Genomic DNA, 20,851 nt, shown 5'->3' with positions numbered 1-20,851 from the left:
TATTGTTAAGAAACCCCACTCACCGTTTGCGAAGCTGGTAAATCAAAGTGCATGGGTTAAAGATACGAAGCTGGTCAGCGGTCTTAGTTAAAAAAAAAAAATGGTTCAAATGGCTCTGAGCACTATGGGACTTAACATCTGAGCTCATCAGTCCCCTAGAACTTAGAACTACTTAAACCTAACTAACCTATGGGCATCACACAAATCTATGCCCGAGGCAGGATTCGAACCTGCGACCGTAGCAGCAGCGCGATTCCGGGCTGAAGCGCCTAGAACCGCTCTGTCACAGCAGTCGGCGCGGTCTTAGTTGATGGTGTGAAAAGGTGAAACCGCGTTCCCAGCTGTGAGGCTTGGCAAGTAGCTTTCATTACCCTGCTCCCTGCTCTGGCCGTGCCTTAAGCATCGAATTCCTCTCCTACTACTGGCGTGACTCGACCTTGTCTTCACATCACAGTGGTTAAATTAAGGGCTACGAGGATTGCACAACTCTGCTTAAATAAGAGTTGACCGTAAACTCAGTTCGACGTGTATATTTTCGTAAATTAAGCTCAAACACTGAACAGGCTAAAAAACACTGAAAGACACAGAAGCGTCAAAGAAATTGGTACAGGCAAGCGTATTCAAATACAAAGATATGTAAACGGGCAGAATACGGCGCTGTGCTCGGCAACGCCTATATAAGACAACAAGCGTCTGGCGCTGATGTTACATCGGTTACTCCTGCTACAATGGCCAGTTATCAAGATTTATGTGAGTTTGAACGTAGTGTTATAGTCGTCGTACGAGCGATGGGACACAGCATCTACGAGGTAGAGATGAAGTGGGGATTTTCCCTTACGGCCATTTCACGAGTGTACCGTGAATATCACTAATCCGGTAAAACATCAAAACGCCGACATCGCTGCGGCCGAGAAAGATCCTGCAAGAACGGAACCAACGACGACTGAAGAGAATCGAGCAACTTGACAGAAGTGCAACCCTTCCGCAAATTTCTGCAGATTTCAATGCTGGGCCATCAACAAGTGTCATCGTGCGATTTATTCAACGAAACATCATCGATATAGGATTTCAGAGCCCAAGGCCCACTCGTGTACCCTTGATGACTGCACGACACCCCAAAGCTTTGCGCCTCGCCTGGGACCGTCAACACCGACACTGGACTGTTGATGACTGGAAAAATGTGGCCTGGTCGGACGAGTCTCGTTTCAAATTGTGTCGAGCGGATGGACGTGTACGGGTATGGAGACAACCTCATGAATCCGTGAACCCTGCATGTCAGCAGGGGACTGTTCAAGCTGGCCGGGGCTCTGTAATGGTGTGGGGCGTCTGCAGTTGGAGTGTTGTGGGACCTCTGATACGTCTAGGTGCGACTCTGAAGGTGACACATACGTAAACATACTGTCTGATCACCTGCATCCGTTCATGTCCATTGTGCATTCCGACGGACTTGGTCAATTCCAGAAGGACAATACGACACCCCCCACGTCCAGAATTTTACAGAGTGGCTCCAGGAACAGTGTTTTGAATTTAACCTCTTCCGCTGGCCACCAAACTCCCCAGACATGAACGTTATTGAGCATATCTAGGACGCCTTACAACGTGCTGTTCAGAAGAGATGTCCACCCCCTCGTACTCTTACAGATTTATGGACAGCCCTGCACGATTCATGGTGTCAGTTTCCTCCAGCACTACTTCAGACATTCGTCGAGTCCATGTCGCGTCGTGTTGCAGCACTTCTGGGTGCTCGCGGGGGTCCTACACGATATTAGGCAGGTGTACGACTTTCTTTGGCTCTTCAGTGTAAGTGAGGAAAGTACCTGGATGCTAAGAAAGTTATTAGTGCACTGGTCGGCAACACTCAGTCAACCGAGAAAAGTCACTCACATAAGTAATCAGAGGTCAGAAAATGAAGAAGCAAAACGCAAAGTTGAGCGTGAGTGAGAGACACGCTCATGATGACAAATGGCAGTGGAAAGTAACGGACTGCCTGAGCGGCTGTGTGGGGACGTCGGCTGTCATAATTACAAGTTGGCAACGATCGAAATTCAGGATGGCCTGATTGTTGCAACTAGCGAGCAAAACTAGTTTCTCCGACGAACCGACAATCTTTTATCGACCCTTCTGGTGCTTCTGGCACTCAGTTAAACTGTTTCAACACGTCACCTAAAATGATAGAACCACGTGGTCTGGAGACTGATTGTACCACACAAGGGAAACATGTCTTGACGGCAGAAGAAATCGGGTCCCACGGAGTCAGAGTTTTTGCTGTGAGGGGTTGTTTAACAACTCGGGTTTCAAAGGGATCGGCCGACTGCGTAGAGGGCTCTACTTCCCATAGCCCGCCCAACTCTGCTCATTTGCTCAGTTTCGGCTAGGTTGCTTACTTCAGTTACGTTAGCAGACACTAACTTTTTCCAACGGCCAGAACTGTTTCTGTGGAGGCTCTGCGGCGTGTTCGTGCACGAAGAGCCGTTCAAAAACCACAAGGAGATCCCATACAACAGAAAACGCAATCTCGATGAAAATGCCCGGCTTCTAAATTAACTGCAATTACGATTAGTAAAAATTACAGACGTACATCTATACTGGGGCATCATTCTGATTATCTGGTACCTCACTCTCACACCACATATAGAAACACTAACCAAATTATAGCCAAAATTAATTAATATCAGCGCTATACATAAAGACTTTCTAAACTCGAAAAACCCTAATTTGCCATCCCACGGCAATGTGACATCACATTAGCTGTAACTGTGGCGTACATAACCTCTTCACTTGTGGTTGGCGGTCATTTTCGTGAACATACAAGAAAGCTTTAAGACTATCCCGTTTTCTTGAGACTACTTTTATGTTCTGTGTTGATTCTCTGAGTGTCGTTACTACCAACTCATTTCAGTCTTCTCTCTCTACAAGAGAGACGCACTACTGATTTCTTTACGCTGCAAGTTGATGTAGCGGGTGGAGAAAGTTATTTATGTAAACGGATCCGTGTATGACATACCCTTAATTAATCAATTTTCAAAATAATGAACTAGGAATCTAACGACAACTAAATGAAACAAGAATCCGAATTAATTTGGTTTATTCTGTTAAGGGGAAAACTACGTCCTATACCCACAGTGTTAAATTTGCAGTAACGATGACCCATTATCTCAGAACCTGTGACAGATAGAGATCTGAAATATTTGGGATGTATAGTATCACTCCTTTTCTGATTACTAAACCAGAATCAAAATGTACAGAGAAATAATTAGATAGTTATGATTTTTTAAAAATGTTGTTCAATATTTTCTTTTGAAAGTCCACTTTTTCTTCCGTAAGTAAAAAGCCGTTAGAGGTAGAGATGTTTCGGGAGGTAAAATTAGAGATATGTATCTGTAATAGTTCCTAAGATAATGGGTCAAATAATTTTAAAAATATCATTTCTGGCAAATCAAGTTCAAACATTTTATTTTATATTAACTTACACATGGAGACATGCCAGCTTCTAGAAACAGCCAGGCCCATAATCAGCATTATCTGGCTCCTGTTCTTGACTATCCTGCAAACCTAGAAGCTTCCTTCTTTTCCTACCTCTTGCTTCTTTAGTCATTTACTCTGCTGCACGCTGGGCTTTCGTGACCCAAAGTCGATCCATTCGCTGAAAGGCTTGCAGTGTGTTAGCACCTGGAATGAGACCACGTTCCTCTAGTACCCAAATTCTTCCCTTTATATCATCATTTAACGTTATCACAGGATCACGAACACCAAAGCATAGAGTTTTCCTTCCTACAAAGACAATTTTTGGTATGCGGGTCCAAATTACATTATTGAAAGACTCATTCGGGTTTTATGTCCGACCATGGAGACATTTGGAAATAATGTCAGGATGAGCTAATTCTCTATATATTGATTTAATAGCTTCCATCACTGCAGATGGTATGCTATTTTTGTACCTAAATTGTTCCTCGCTACCCTCTGCCTGAGCTTTGCGGTACTTGCACCATGAATCAGCACCAGGTGGACAAAGACCATGTATAGGTGTATCATCCGTGGAAGATTTGTGGAAGAATGTAGCCCATACTGCTCGTTTCATCCCTTGTAGATCATGTGTATTGTTTCTTATTTCCATTCCATAATAATGCTGGAGTTCATCAACGTTTTTGTCTGTAAGTCTTCCTTTACCATTTAGAGCATTTCCATCTGATAACTTCTCTTTTCCTTTTGTCTGCTTCAATTTTCGGAGACGTGTTCCCATCCGTTTTTGAACGTGGCCCACACATTCAATCTTGACAATCTGCTTATTACCATAAGGTTGGCTTTCCACTACTGATTTGTAAGCTTTTGAATCACCATCCCCCAAGTACTCAGTGTAACACACACCTCTCTCCTTTTGTGAACGTCTGAACACAGAAACAACTGCAGCAGCCTCCATACCACCACTAGTTCCCTCATAATTCTTAGCACAATTTGTTTTATGTCTTCACTTGTTTCATCAACTGATTTACACTGATGACAGTATTTAGTTAGCACTTCAATGTCTAAAACTTTACCTGTGTCAACACTAGTGACAGTTGCAACTGCATTTTTTGATGTGTGACCTCTCTTTTGCCATGTGCCATCAACTGCCACAGATAAGTCTGTTTTGTTATTTAATTCTACTGCTTCTTTAGCAGCAGCTTTCATAGAAGCAACAGCAACAGATTTTGACACATTCACCAATTACTTCTGTGTACTTACTTGATCTGGTCGGTGGGCTTGGCAAGTTCAGCGTTGCACATAATAATTCAGCTGTAGTCAGTCGTTTCCCAATGCACCTCATTCCATACAGGAATCTAACATTGCTCTCAAACAAGTCATTCTTGCACTTTTCAGAAGTCCAAAATGATGTCGACAGCCTGCAAACTTCGCACTGAATATCAAGTTTGTTAGCCAGTCCAGTTCTTGCAGGCGAGTCCTCAGAGATGCTAATTTGCCCACCACAAACCTTACATGACACAGCATCTTGCAAAACTTGTCCTAACACATTCAAATCTAAAAGAACATAACCTAAACTATTTTGATCTTTGCCAATAAACAAATCCTCATGGTCTCCAAGTTTCCTCTTCGGCCGGCCGCGGTGGTCTCGCGGTTCTAGGCGCGCAGTCCGGAACCGTGCGACTGCTACGGTCGCAGGTTCGAATCCTGCCTCGGGCATGGATGTGTGTGATGTCCTTAGGTTAGTTAGGTTTAAGTAGTTCTAAGTTCTAGGGGACTGATAACCACAGCAGTTGAGTCCCATAGTCCTCTTCGAAGCACTAGTAGGAGTGTCCTTATCACGGGTCTGTGAAAAATCTATTTCAGGATCAACACTGGATTCAGATTTTGTGATATGCTGATTTCCATGAAAACGTCGCTTCTTAAAACAACCCTTTCTTTTCGTCATGTTGAAAAGAGGTATAAGAGCGTATAATAACACACCAAACCACTATGTTTTCTGTTCAAAACTTATGAAACGCGACAACCACAGAGTAAATAAACAAAATGCATGTGCTATACCGCCATTTCTGTTTACACAGTGCATCCAACCTCTGAACACGAACATTAACATGTTTTCAAGGAATAAATAGCACAAAACCACAGCCTTCTAGATTGAATATTTCAAGAGGTAGAGATACTTCGGCAAGTCAGTGCAGAACGACCGGATAATTTTACACACGCACTATTAACTTTGAAATGATAAAAACTACACTTCCAATTTGAATTTTTCGACAAATAATGCATCAAATTATTCAGGAGAGATAAAATATTAATAAGAGATAATAATCCGAAAATGTCACTTATTGACCAATTCCGCCATACGTACTCCCCTTAAAGGTATTCATTAGACAATTTACAAACAATAGCAATATTGTTATAATAAAACCTTGGCATATCTGACGAGCCGGCCGGGGTGACCGAGCGGTTCTAGGGGCTACAGTCTGGAACCGCGCGACCGCTACGGTCGCAGGTTCGAATCCTGCCTCGGGAATGGACGTATGTGATGTCCTTAGGTTAGTTACGTTTAAGTAGTTCTAAGTTCTAGGGGACTGATGACCTTAGAAGTTAAGTCCCATAGTGCTCAGAGCCATTTGAACCATATCTGACTAAGTGGTCAGGGGAAAAGAATCTAATATTTGTTCAAGTGAAATAATTGCAGTCGTGAAGTTTCACCGTAGTTGTCCTGAGGTTAGCTCAGAAGACGTATAGTACTACAGAAGGGAATATGTGGCACCTGTGATCGGAGCTGAAAGAAGACGGTTCACTGAATCTAAATGCAAGTCTGCAAAGTGAAACTCGAAGTAATCGAAGCACTATAAATTGACTTTAATGGCCCTCCACATCATCTCGCGGTTGCGGCTCCATCTCACCACAGAAAATTGTAGGTGGGCGCCAACGATCCTCACCGATGGAAAAGTGCAGATCAGCTCAAAATTCCTCTGTGTGCCCCGATACATAAGCCCTATCGGTGGCAGGCTGGTGAAGGTGATGTTCTGGTGATGGAGGCTCCTCAATGCCGAGGCTCCCGTAAATCACGTACTTAACGATCGAGTGTTTACCAAAAGGAAACCTCACATTGCCATGTTTTGCAGTGGTTGGGCTTAAGATCTGAATGCTATCTGGTAAAAATGCTCCTTAGCAACTAGTCATCTCCATGAGCTACGCTTTAGTCGGTTAAACTGTAACAGTAACACAGAAAAAAGTCATTTCACTCTCTCTCCATCTCTTTCTGTGACCAATAAAGAAGATCCCCATCATCACACTTGAGCTTCTCTATCTAACATTTTATTTAATTATGTTGACCATTTTCGACGGCAAATAACTGTGGGTTCCCATTCCAGTTTAGAGATATTTACCTGTGGCATTAAACACTTTCTGGAGAAAAATTCACCGTACTAGTGCTTTCTGCTAAAAAAGTGTCCCTCCTTCCATTCCTGCGTTGTAAAGCAATCGCAGCTAGGGAACGTGTGCCACAGGAGATCCTATATGTGTTAATCTACAACACTCTGGGCATCCCAGTGTCAAGGTTGTCCAGTGGCCTCCTAGCCACTGACCTATGCCCCTTCCGGCGTGTTCTCCTGCGAAATGGCTCCAAGCGTGGCGACCTACATGAGTCCCCCATTTGCCCAGGTGCTCCTGCAACACCTTAAATCTGCTTTTAACGTCTTCTCATTTAAATACGGTACGAAAATTAGAATAAAAGGTAAGTGAAGAGTAACGTTACATTAGTCAGTTACTGACAATCAGTGGTATTGTTACATATCATCTCTTGACGCTGACGAATTATTGCCATCTACTCGGTCTTTCTTCACGATTTTACATATGTTATAGGACTGTTTCTGCAAGAAAAACTGTCATGTAACAACACGCATAAGACAAATGGCTAATTAAAGCAGAGATACATATACACAGTCATGATCAGCGCATTGTAATTGTACAAATATCCTATCTATTAGATGTTTTGTACCATATTATATAAATTTCTTGGCCTACCAAAATACATATCCCAAAATAAAAGTTAAATTAAGTATAAAACAGCCCAAAAATCTTTCTTAAACTACAGGGCATTGTCTTCCCTTTAGATAGTCACTAACTCTCACAACCATGTAAGCTGAAGGAACAACAGTCTGAGTAAGAATGGTCATCGTGTAATCTCCGTTCCATGTCCAGAACAATAGACATGGGAATCAGATCTACACTGCGAGTTGGCACTTAAATTTACCTATATAAAAGCGGGACTGCTACGGTCGCAGGTTCGAATCCTGCCTCGGGCATGGGTGTGTGTGATGTCCTTAGGTTAGTTAGGTTTAAGTAGTTCTAAGTTCTAGGGGACTTATGACCTAAGATGTTGAGTCCCATAGTGCTCAGAGCCATTTGAACCATTTTTTTTTTACCTATATAAAAGAACTTTTGTGTACTTCATGACCAATTGCAGTGTTCATTGAATTACATTTATAAATATTTATATTCCTGCTCACAGCAGAAACAGAAACAAATTTCGTTTTACAAGCAGAAAATTTTGAAACATTACACAGGGTTTGTCATAGTTCCAATTACAGGCTTCTATGGGCTGTGGAAGGGACTTACTGATGGATAAATTTTTGATGAGGAACCCTTGTCCAGAAACGTACCATTAGGATGTAAAATAAGATTGAAGATTGGATAATTTTAAACTGTCCCACGTCATGGTATGACACAGAGGAGGCAACAAGCTCTGCCCTTTGCGCTCTACAGGCGCTCATATTTTGGCATTTTGAGTACTGCCCTCTGCAACCTCTAGAATCCTGTAATGAGATTAGTGGATCACTCTGCATACACATATGACCTCATAGTGCTACCATTATTGCAAATTAAAGCCGTTTCACCACAGTAACTTATACATCGTCCTTTGGTATGGTGATAAAGCACATAGCAGTTTTTATCCTACTATGGCCAACAACGCTATGCAGTATAAATCTTTTTAAATTGTGGCTGTTATACTCCAGTTCTATTACGTGTGAGTTTTATACAGGGTATAATGGGTATGAGCTCTGATATTTTTATGTGTGCCACCTTAATATGTACACACATTGGTTTGTTGGTTGTTTTTTCTCTTCATCGAACAGTCTTCCCACTTACACTTCACACACTTTACGACCTGATGTTTTCTGCATGGCTGTAACTACGCCGCAAAGTTTTGCATCTAATGCCCACACTTCAATATCTGACCTACTATCCAGGCCAAAATAAATATTAATGGTTTGCTTGTGCCATGCATATTTGGAGTTACTACCTAACCTCAAATAATAAGACTCGAAATAGCTACACTTAATAGCCTGCAAATGACATAAATACTGACGTAATGTTGTTCAGTATACTGTCCTCAGTCATCAATAGAAATATCTGCATTTATGCCAGTTCCGCTCTGTATAATAAGAGAGGTTTTGGAGAAAGAAAAAATGTACTGATAAAAAGTGATCCAGGCGGACAACTCCTTCAGATACTAATGTTTATAGCATTAGATATTATGAACAATGTTAGACCTGACTGAGGCCGCTATAAAAGAAACTAGTGAAATTTGAATAGAAAAATGTATGTGTTAATACGAAAGAATTTCCACATTTTGTGAATCCACTTAACAGTATGTCTAACAAAAAGGTTATAACATAGTCAGAACTGTCCACTGGAGGGGAAAGTAATACGAGATATGAAATTAGTTCTTTTCTTCAAAAAATACAGTATCACACAATGTTTTAAGTTAGTTTAATGTTTTTCTGTCAACTGAGGCTGAACCCATTTTATTACAGAAGGTCCCATACGTGTATTTGTATACTATTGTGATAAGTCATCAGCTACTTCCAGTTTACCCAGCTCATACATGTCTTTTGTGAAAAACCTCACCAGCACAGACAAAAAAAGAAGCAAAACGTTTCACAATATGATAAGTCCAAAAACGTGTTCTACCGATAGCGATGCAGAAACGTAGTATTCATCTGTCGATCACATTTAGGAAGATACTGGTATTACAGTTTGAGGAAAAAAGTACACTTCAGATATGGAGGCATGTCCATAGTTACAGTTTTAATTTGACAAGGATGGAACAGACAATCGACCTTGGGCTTATAATGGGAAGCACTCCAGCATTTGCTTGTAGTAATTTATGGGAATCATGGGAAACCTAACCACGACGGCCAGATGGGGTTGGAGGCTTCATCCTTCCAAATATGAGGCCGGCCTGTCTGTTAACAACAGAGCATCTTCGGTCGGTTTATCCATATTATCAGTACTGTTCTGTTTGTACAGTCTTGCAAAGTAGTAAAATAGTAACATAAGTAGCTAGTGCTCCATTGTTCACTCATTTCTCCACAAGAGTGACTGAACAGATGATGATATTTGGTTTCCATTCTGTATGCTACAATTTCCTACTTGCTTACCTGAGTGAATGAGTCAGCTCAATGGACGAGATTTTGAGTTTAGAAAGAGGCTAAAATGTGTTATCTAAATAATTCTTCACTGAATGGAATTTATGTTTTAACAGCACTTTTTAACTGCCTTTAATAAATGAGTAGTTTTAATATTCACTTTAATTCCATTGGGCCACTTTTTGTGAAGTTTTACACCTTGGTAGAAAATTCTGTTATGAGTTTTATGTTTATTCTTTCTTGGAAATTTTAAGTTCAGTCAAAATATTATTGCAGGGTCACAGACAAAGCTGGTTGTGCAGTAATCATTAAAGTTTTCTATGTATGAATAACAATTACTAACAAGGGAACCTCCCCATCGCACCCCCCTCAGATTTAGTTATACGTTGGCACAGTGGATAGGCCTTGAAAAACTGAACACAGATCAATCGAGAAAACAGGAAGAAGTTGTGTGGAACTATGAAAAAAATTAGCAAAATATACAAACTCAGTAGTCCATGTGCAGGATAGGCAACATCAAGGATAGTGTGAGCTCAGGGCCGCTGTGGTCCCGTGGTTAGCGTGAGCACTTGCGAAACGAGAGGTCCTTGGTTCAAGTCTACCCTCGAGTGAAAAGCTTAATTTTTTGTTTTCAGACAATTATCAAAGTTCAGGCACCCACATATAATCAACTTCGCTCTCCAAAATTCCAGGACATGTTCAGATTTGCTTGGACATATGCAGGATTTGACGGTCTACACACGGAAAAATTTGAAAACGTTAAAAACGTATGTTTTGATAGAGCACAGGCAAAACTGTGCGACTGTGAAACTGCTGCATTCATTTGTTGCAGTTTATGTGACAAACTCTTATGTTTTCATCACTTTTTTGGGAGTGATTATCACATCCACAAGAAAACCTAAATCGGGCAAGGTAGAAGAATCTTTTTACCCATTCGCCAAGTGTACAAGTTAGGTGGGTCGACAACATATTCCTGTCATGTGAAGCACATGCCGTCACCAGTGTCGTATAGAATATATCAGACGTGTTTTCCTGTGGAGGAATCGGTTGACCTATGACCTTGCGATCAAATGTTTTCGGTTCCCATTGGAGAGGCACGCCCTTTCGTCTACTAATCGCACGGTTTTGCGGTGCAGTCGCAAAACACAGACACTAAACTTATTACAGTGAACAGAGACGTCAATGAACGAACGTACAGATCATAACTTTGCGAAAATAAAGAAATTAAAATTCTCACTCGAGGGAAGACTTGAACTAAGGACCTCTCGTTCCGCAGGTGCTCACGCTAACCACAGGACCACGTTATCCTTGATGTTGCCTATCTTTCACATGGACTACTCAGTTTGTATATTTTGCTTATTTTTTTTCATATCTCCACACAATTTCTTCCTGTTTTCTCGATTAATCTGTGTTCAGTTTTTCAAGGCCTATCCACTGTGCCAACTTATAACTAAATCTGAGGGGGGTGCGATGGGGAGGTTCCCTTGTAAGTGCACTCAGATGGTGAGGCTAGATTCAAAAATGTTTTGAACAGGTCTGCACAACAGACACAATTACTGTTTTTGGTCATTATTATGGCCCTCCTCTACTGTTTGAAAACTGTGTTTATATTTTGTGCACTTCTTCCCCGCAAAATAATTCCACAGCTAATAATTGAGTGTACTGTAGTGTATGGAGGTCAGGGGGTGCCATATTAAGACTCATCCGAGCTTTCCAAATGATTTATATGTTTCCACTATAGTGCCCCGTTCACCTCTGTCCATGTCACAGGGTCCCGCAATGCTGAGGCTACCACCCCAACGACCCAGTGCAACGTGCTGCTGTGTGTCGGCCTTGTAGGACCGCGTTGTCTGGGCTGCGCCGACAGATGGCTCAGTGGTCTTCTTCCCCGTTGACTCAGAACTGCTCTGCTGGGAGCCGCCAAGTGGCCCACTGCTTCCTTACTCGCTGGCGTAGCTGAGATCGCGGCGACAACAAGCGCCTGCGATCCAGCGTCCGAATCTGCAGCCCTCATCTCGGGATGCCTCCGGCGTATGTTGGAAGCCAGGACGACTGCCCGTGGTAGCGAGCTCTGGAGTGGCCCACCCCTGGCTGGCTGGCTAAGGACCCCGTGTCGGCCTCAGAGGGTCGAACCAGCGACCTGCCGTAGATTGGAATGCTGGCGCCTCATCTGCTGCTGCGTGTAGCTGGTGGTGTGACATGCCTCGCCATCCACACTTGAATGAATCTCGTTATAAAACCGGCACCTATTTATACGCAGCTGTGTGCCTCTGTTTTGCTAACGTGCCACTCTGAGTCATGTATGCACAACACCTGGGTTGCACCAGGGGGCGCCTTTTGCCTGTAGCTTGCGTCGTGCAAACTTCTGTGTTTACTCTTTTCAGCGGTTCGATGGCCCTGTGGCATCCATTCTACTTCGCAACCGCTGGTCGGCGTAACTTCCTGTCAACAGGCCCACTCCTGGCTGTAACTTGTGCACTCAGGAATGTTGCGCTGAAACTAACTTTCCTATCTTAAACTGGTGCTGCTACAGTGCATGTAAATAATGTTTAACTAAAAAGCATTGTTGTTACATACTGATGACAAGTCTGTAAGTACATAATATGCTGGAGACATGAAGTTTGCCGATAGGTTTGTATGTCACACCAATTCAACTGACAATCAATATTAGCTTCTAGAAATTTTGTATTTGTTATGCAGCCGATAAAACTACCATCTAGATCTATTTAACATAGATATTTTCCCTTTTTAAAATGAAATTGGTGGTATTTATCATCCTTATACTCATCATAACTTTATTGCAAATTGATCTCTAAATTTTCTTAGCAGTCCCATGTAGGTTCTCTGGAAGGAGACGTCTTTTCTTTCAAACGTTTTTTGTTGATCGTCATTATCACTAACAAAAGGAATTCCTTCCTTGTGCAAAACACTATTTGGAAAGCCATTGGTAAGTACTGGCCCTTGTGTGCCCCCCTGTGTGACACGTATATTAATGTATTTTGTTTCTGGTAAGTGCTTCTCTAGGATTTCTCCCATATCCAGAAATTCAGAACGAAGTCTTTCGCGATGGTTGTAAAAAACATTCTCGGATTTTTTGTTGCATCATTTCAGGTTAGAACCTTGAGCTTCCGACAGTTACCTCCATTGCCTTTGCCAGAAACAACTGACTGTCAAAACTGCTGATGTGATGGCCTTTTGTAGCCCATAGAAGGCATGTAATTGGTCGGTAATTATGTATTGCCGCCACCGATGGTGATAACGTCTGCGCTGGTGGCGTCACCTTTCCAGCCATAGCTCTAATCTGCATCGAGAGTTCGCTACTACGCGCCGTTAAGATTACATCCACTGTCGAAGTTGAAGACCTTCTCACAAATTCTTATTTCCACAGCCTCTTTAATTACAAAACCCCAGTACGCAGAGAACTGGAACAAAACTTTTGTTTCTTCGAATATTATGTTATGTTTGTTTGTGATGCTGTGCTCAGCAACTACAGATTTCTCAAGTTCTCGATTTTTAATATGCTGTCGATGTTGTGGCTCTAGAAATAAAAATGTTTGAGAAGGTCTTCAATCGCAACAGCGGATATAATCGTAGCGGTGCATGGAAGCGAGCTCTCGATGCAGAGAAGAGCCAGAGATATTCTTCATCTCAATGTTTACACGGCAGCTGGAGCAGTGGCGCCACCAGTGCAGACATTGAACCATCTGCGACGGTATTATATAATTACTGGCCAATCAGAAGCCGTCTATGGGCCACACAAGGTCACCACAGCAGTGGTTTTTGACAGTCAGTTGCTATTGACGAAGACGATGGGGGTAATTGTCAAAAGCCCTAAGATTCTATTCTGAACTGATGCAGCAAGAAGTCCGATAATTTTACATATCTGAGAGTTGTGGTATGTCTCCTCTCTATCTGCTGGGTACGATCTGGACCAGTTGTTAGCTTCACTCTCTATTCCTCATGATGCTAGCTAATTTAGGAGACTCTTATGATCAAAAGCATTAAAATTGTTGGATAGATTTAGTAATATGCATCTAATACATGCTTGTGAATAGCATTAATTATCACTTTTGTGAATTCTGCTGTAGCTGGTTCTGTGCTTCTACCACTCCAGAAACCAAACTGCGCGCCATGTCACTGATAGCGCGGCCCCTCCCGCCGGAGGTTCGAGTCCTCCCTCGGGCATGGGCGTGTGTGTGGTTCTTAGCATAAGGCAGTTTAAGTTAGTTTCGGTAGTGTCTAAGTCTAGGGACCAATGACCTCAGTAGTTTGGTCCCTTAGTAATTCACACACACAAATCAAACTGTGACGCACATAGAAACTTGTATTTTTTCAAGTAATTCATTAATCTGTCTTTCATAATCGATTTATTAATTTTTATAAAGGTAACAGAAGTGAAATGTGTCTTGCTTGCCATGATTTCTACGTCACATTTCTTTTACCTATTGCAAGTGCTTTTAAATGTTCATTGACATGAATGACAGTTTCTTAATTTGGTAGCTAAGAGAAGTTGATAAAGTCTTAAGAATATGTCAGATTTTTAGCAGATAATGACATTTGAAGCACCTAGAATGGGGAAAAGGGTTTGGAAAAAGGTCTATTTACTGATGTTCAATTTTGCTTTGAATATTTCACTCTGAGGATGCACTATCGTCCTTCCATCAATACAGTTATATGCTGTGAAACTTGATTCAGCATCCATGAATCCGTGCATCCATGCACCGTCGCACAGTGTAGCAGTGCTTCCTCCATAGAATGTTCCACTTCTCCATTTATTTTTTGGATTTATTTTTTAAAAAGTTACCAGTTGAGATGAGGTTGTGGTTAAGACAACAGATGCATATTAGTGGAGACCAGGGTTCAAATATCCGACCAGGTATCATGATTAAAGGTTCCCCAAACTACATTAAACATGTGCGGGAAGTTCTGTCACTGTCTCTATGTCCACCTCTACTTTTACAGCTATATCTACATCAATTTTTCGCTAGCTAACTTGTGGTGTTTGGAGCGTAACTCTGTCGTCGTCATCCCCCCCCCCCTCCCCTCCTTGCGAATGGTAAGTGAGATGAGAATAAAAATTGTCAGTAAACCTCCATACGAGCGTTAATTACCTGATTTTTCTCGTTGTGCTTATTTTGCGAGACGTATGTGGGAGGAATTAATATGTTTCTGACTTTTCATGGATCCTATGCTCGGCATTTCAAAAGAAATCGTCTTCGTGATGTACAAAGCGTCTGCAATTGGAGCTTGCGCACTTGTGCCGAATCAACGATCCAATTGTTACGACATGGATTGCAGCTACAGTCCAGTGCCATAACTAGGATATTAGTAGCCACCTCCAGCAGCCTCGGTCAGCGACTTACCGATGCAAGCAACCCTCTGTCATGTCTCTGCTTCCGGCTCGACTTCTTTCTGTATGTCGACAGTCGTGACTCAGGACGCTGGCACCTGTTCAGGACGTTTCCCCATGACACAGAATCCTGACGACGTCCGCATGCTCAGCCCCGGACAGCTGTATTTGAACTCCGCGAGACCAATCTGTCAGCGTCGAACGCTGAGCTATACTGTGCCGTCCAGTCTGTACCAATCAACGCTGCACTGATGACGCCGCCGACACAACCGTCACCAGACCTCCAACTGTCGACTGGCACTTGATCACCAAGCCACTTGGGCAGCTCAACACTCTGCCATCTTCGCGAATCTTCGATGCCGGGGTATACACACCTCCCTATTTGCCGAGGCTTCTTTCGCCCTGTGCCACTCGGGTGAGTCGCATTCCGCCATATTTTCGGTAACGCAGACAACGCCTGACTGTCCTCGTATGGGCCGGTGACACGATACATCCCTTGACACAGCAGTAGCAGTGGTGGCGCACGGACTCAGAGGTCACACAAACGGTACAAGCCGTGTCAGTATATTTGTCGCACTCGCTATGATCAGCCTCCAGCATCGAAGACTGACAAACGTACACTGCGGTGACTAAAGTCACAGGATACCTCCTGGCACCGTGTTACACCTCCTTTTGCCCGGCGTATTGCAGCAACTCGGCGTGTCATGGTATTAACAAGTCTTTGGAAGTCCCCTTCAGAAATATTGAACCATGCTGCCTCTACAGCCGTCTAAAATTCTGAAGGTGTTGCAGGCGCAGGATTTTGTGTACGAACTGACCTCTCAATAATGTCTCATAAATGTTCGGCCGATCTGGGTGACCAAATCATTCACTCGAACTGTCCAGAATGTCCTCCAAACCAATCGCGAATAACTGTGGTCCTGTGACATGGTGCATTGCCATCCATAAAAATTCCATCGTTGTTTGGGAACATGAAGACAATGAATGGCTGCAAATGGTCTCCCAGTAGCCGAACATGATCATACTCAGTCATTGGACCAGAGGACCCAGTCTACCCCAAGTAACTGCAGTTCACACAATTATGGAGCCACCACCAGCTTGCACAGTGCCTTGTTGAAAACAGGTGCCCATGGCCTCGTTGAGTCTGCGCCACGCTCGAGCCGATCATCAGCTCTTACCAACTGAAATCGGGACTCATCTGTCCACGCCACGGTTTCTCAGTCATCTAGGGTCCAACCGTTCTGATCAAGAGCCCAGGTGAGACGCTGCAGGTGATGTCGGGCTGTAAGGAAAGGCACTCGCGTCGGTCGTCTGCTGCCATGGCCCATTAACGCCAAATTTCGCCGCACTGTCGTAATGGATACGTTTGTCGTACGTCCCACATTGAGTTCTGTGGTTATATGCTTGTCTGTTAGGAGTGACTACTCTACGCAAACGCCGCTGTCCTCGGCCCTTAAGTGAAGGCCGCCGGCCATTGCGTTATCCGAGGTGAGAGATAATGCCTGAAGTTTGGTATTCTCGACACGCTCTTGACACTGTTGGTCTCGCAATACTGAGTAATCTAACGAATTATCTAACGAATGTACCACGCGTCCAGCTCCAACTAACATTCCGCGTTCAGAGTCTGTTAATTCACGTCGTGCGGCCATAATCACATCGGACCTTTTCAAAACAATCACCAGAGTACAAATGGCAGCTCCGCCAATGCCTTTCCATACTTTGTATATGCGATGCTGCCGCCATCTGTATACGTTCGCATCGCTATCTCATGACTTTTGTCATCTCAGTGTAAATGAAAATAAAGGATTTCTTGTATCAACAAACTTCCTTCTTCTGGTGCACTCACATCCATCTCCGGTAGATAATCACCATCCACTCCAAGCCATCCTAGACACCACGTTACATAAAAACGAACCGCGTCGCTTTTCGTTGGATCTTCTCCATCGCTTCTATTAATCCAAATTCGTTTTCCAGACTTATCAAAAATACACAAAGCTTGATCGACAAGTGTTTTGCTAGCCATTTCCTTCGTATGTGACTCACATTTCCTAAGATTCTCCCAATGAATCTTAGCCTGGCATCTGTTTTTCCTACAGTATCGTTACTGTGGTCAATTGAGTCTTTAGTCCGTAATAGTTTGTGGTAGCTACTGTTGTCAGTAATTTATCACCAACATGGAAAACACTGACAAGAAGAAAGGACACTATGATAGGACATGTGTTCCTACATCAAGGTATAGCCACTATGGTACTAAAGGGAGCAGTAAAGGGTAAAAACTGTAGGGGAAGACAGGGATTTGAATACATCCAACAATTGAGGACCTAGGGTGCAAACTCTACTCTCAGGTGAAGAGGTTAGTGCAGGAGAGGAATTTGTGGCTGATCGCATCAAACCACTTAGATGACTGATAAAACAAAGAAAGAAAATGAAAAAGCTTGTAATTGATTAATTGTGAATCTCGTCATTCAATTGTGAGCAATACGTTACATTTATTTACGTTCAGAGCTAACTGCTAGTACCTGCACCGACGATCAATCATCTACAGGTTTTCCTACATGTTTTGCAGTCTTTCTTTAAACATCACTTCGCGTGGCCTCACGGAATGTACTAATTAGCCACTCGATCATTAATATACAAGGAGAAGAAAAATTCGTGCATTCGGACTTCGCAGAGCGATTCCTCATATACCAGCAATACAAAAATGTCTCTCACAAAATTTCGTCCTATACACATTTCGGGCAGTAAATGGACTTAGTCATTAGCCACATGGATGGTAATTACCTCAGTCAGAAGGTAGCAGTAGTGGTCAGCATTTTGGGTTAGCATGCAAGAGGTCGAGGCTTCGATTCTGCGTCGAGGCTTATTTGTTTTTATTTGCTAAATGTGGTCTGCGTGCTACGGTATCAGGTCACTTACTTGTCACACAGCGATTACAGTGGGTCTTCTACAAAACATTTGCAGTTACAAACTATGAACACTCTTTTACATTGGTCAGCTCTTAAAGAAGCCTTTTACAGGTCCTGAACGCGAATTGTTTCGCACCACTGCATCTTCTAGATTGCAAACTTGTTTTGTGTGTCCACCCCCATCACCCCACCCCCCACACCCTATGGTCTCACTGATTAATACAAACTGTTATTCTTGCCACGTTCACGTCCATTACATTTCTTTAGGGCATTATGTCACCAGTAAGGTTACTAAGGTGCTTTGCAAATAATTTCTGTGGGACCATGGGGGGAGGGTACACACAACAAGTTTGGATTCTAGAAGATGCAAAGGTGCGAAATAATTCACGTCCACGACGTGCCGAAAGGCTTCTTTGAAAGCTGATCAATGGAAACGAATGTACTTCCGTTTCTATATTCATTGTATGTAACTGCAAATCACTGTAAGACGATTAAGGCGCCAGATACCGTACCAAGCAGGTCACATTTAGCAAATAAAAACAACCTTCGACCCATAATCGAACTCTCGACCTCCTGCATACTAACCCATAACACTAGCTACTGCACCAACTGCACAACACTACCGCTACATGTTGACAGAGATAGTTTCCATACATATGATAAGAGTGTTGCCAAATTGCCAATCTTTAACGTCCTTTTACCGCCCGAAATATGTGCAGGACAACATTTTTGTGAGAGACATTTTTGTATTGTTAGTATACGAAGAACCATTCTGCGAAGCCCAAGTGCCCAAATTTTTCTTCAGTCTGTATGCTGCAAACGACAACTGCCTCCACACTCGCTTGGGGTGTTCCCGTTAAATTTTAGGCAAATATAGATTGCGTTCCGAAATGATGTTTCGAAAGTTCGAATATCTTAGTCACTAAGAGGCCCAAGATGTCCTAGAGGGTGATTATCTAACTACCCGCTCGAAGTATTTCTCTAAAATAACATCTATAACGATCTCAATAAAACCTTTTCCCTGGCACCAGTTTTAAAAGCAACACACTCCCATTCAATAGATGACTACTTGAAGTCTCCCCCTGTTACAGTTGTATGATTTTTTCCATGGTCTCTTATGTACTCTGTCACTTCAACTTGTGGCGCAGGGAGGTTTGCTGTTGACAACGCGACATTAAATCGATTCTTTACGTTCCATTTCGTACTACCATTTATTATTGCAGCTATGGCGGCAATCCACTTATTCTTTCTACATCAAACAGGGTCTGTGGTCTATAAAAGTATCCGCTTGCCACGTTTGACCCAGTTTTTATACGTAACTTCAATCAGGGCATGTCACATTCGGAATCCGTAATAGATCACCGGACATCGATTTCTTCACGGTGATAAATCATAGGTGTCTACGCTGTTTTTGCGGGACATATATTAGAGTCTGAATCTAGGGTTTCGCTGCTATTCACTTCCGACTTCAACCAGGTTTCTGTTCCTAATACTATGTATGCTGTATCGTCTTGAATAAGTAATGATAATTCTGGGATCTGACCGTGGATGCTCTTGCAATTTACTGACACTACATTAACATTTTGTCTTTCCATTCTGCAAGGACGGAAGTTCTCCTCTGAGGTTATAGCGGCTGATCTATATTCGACTTCGCGGGCAATCCATCATTGACTCTAAGGAGGCTTTTCCTCTAACGTAAAAAAAAAAAAAAAAAAAAAAAAAAAAAAAAAAAAAAAAAACTACGTGTCCGCCACAAGTCCTTTGCTACCCGAGTGTCTGCTTCCTTCGTGTAGAGCATGTCTATTCTATTGTGGGGTTCTACAATCCTCCACCCGAGAGTGGAGGTCAAGAGACTGACATACGGAATCATCTAACCCTCTGATTTAGACTTTCCTTTCAGCTCCAAACCAGAGTACTGCAATCGATTCTGGGTACGATGCCGTAAGCCGTACTTCCATCCAGCACCTGCACCAATGTAGCCAGCCGTCTAAAGAAAGCGAGGATGGCTTCATAAACCAGGCGGCAAGTGTTATAAGTGCCATGAACTACGATTTGCAGCCGGTGGCACCCAGCGAATTCAGAGCTGCCGGCAAGATCTACTCCACATCTCGGACGATACCTCCTGGCTCCTGGCTTACATGATGAGTGCACACCGGCTGCCTGCTGTTTCCCTGAGGAGCTCCATTAAACGCGTCAAGTTGCCGCTACCAGTGACCCATCCTCTGTGCCTTCCTGTACTCGACAAGAAAAGCATCTGCTGACCCAAATGGCGAGGCATCCTGCTCTGGAACAGAGAAGGGTCGCAAGTCGCACTTAATGCTTGGGAAGCCATGCAGATAGTTCTTCATACTCTCATCTTCCGTCCAGAGATACGAGTCCCACCGTAGTCTGCCACATAACATCGAGTGAAGACAACCCGATCAGATGGTGCGCATTGAAAGTCGAAGCGTCAGCGAGGTTTCGCGTAGATTCCAAACGACTAGAGGTGTCGCACTTTTCGCCAAAGTTGCCCCAAAGTCGTTGAAGCTTAATACTATCTTTGAATATTTTGTTGGAAATTTAATTTATCTGCAATGGCATTTTTTACACAGGTGTCGTTTTTATCATGTGTATCTTCCGAGTTGTGATCATCGCGATGTATTATGCACCAGTCAGAGATGACGAGGAATTAATAATTGTATTATCAACATTAT

Source organism: Schistocerca nitens, chromosome 1 (genome assembly GCF_023898315.1).
Source record: "Schistocerca nitens isolate TAMUIC-IGC-003100 chromosome 1, iqSchNite1.1, whole genome shotgun sequence".
NCBI classification, from domain to species: Eukaryota; Metazoa; Arthropoda; class Insecta; order Orthoptera; family Acrididae; genus Schistocerca; species Schistocerca nitens.
The sequence above is the reverse complement of the archived record's forward strand: the minus strand, read 5'-3'. Positions refer to the sequence as shown.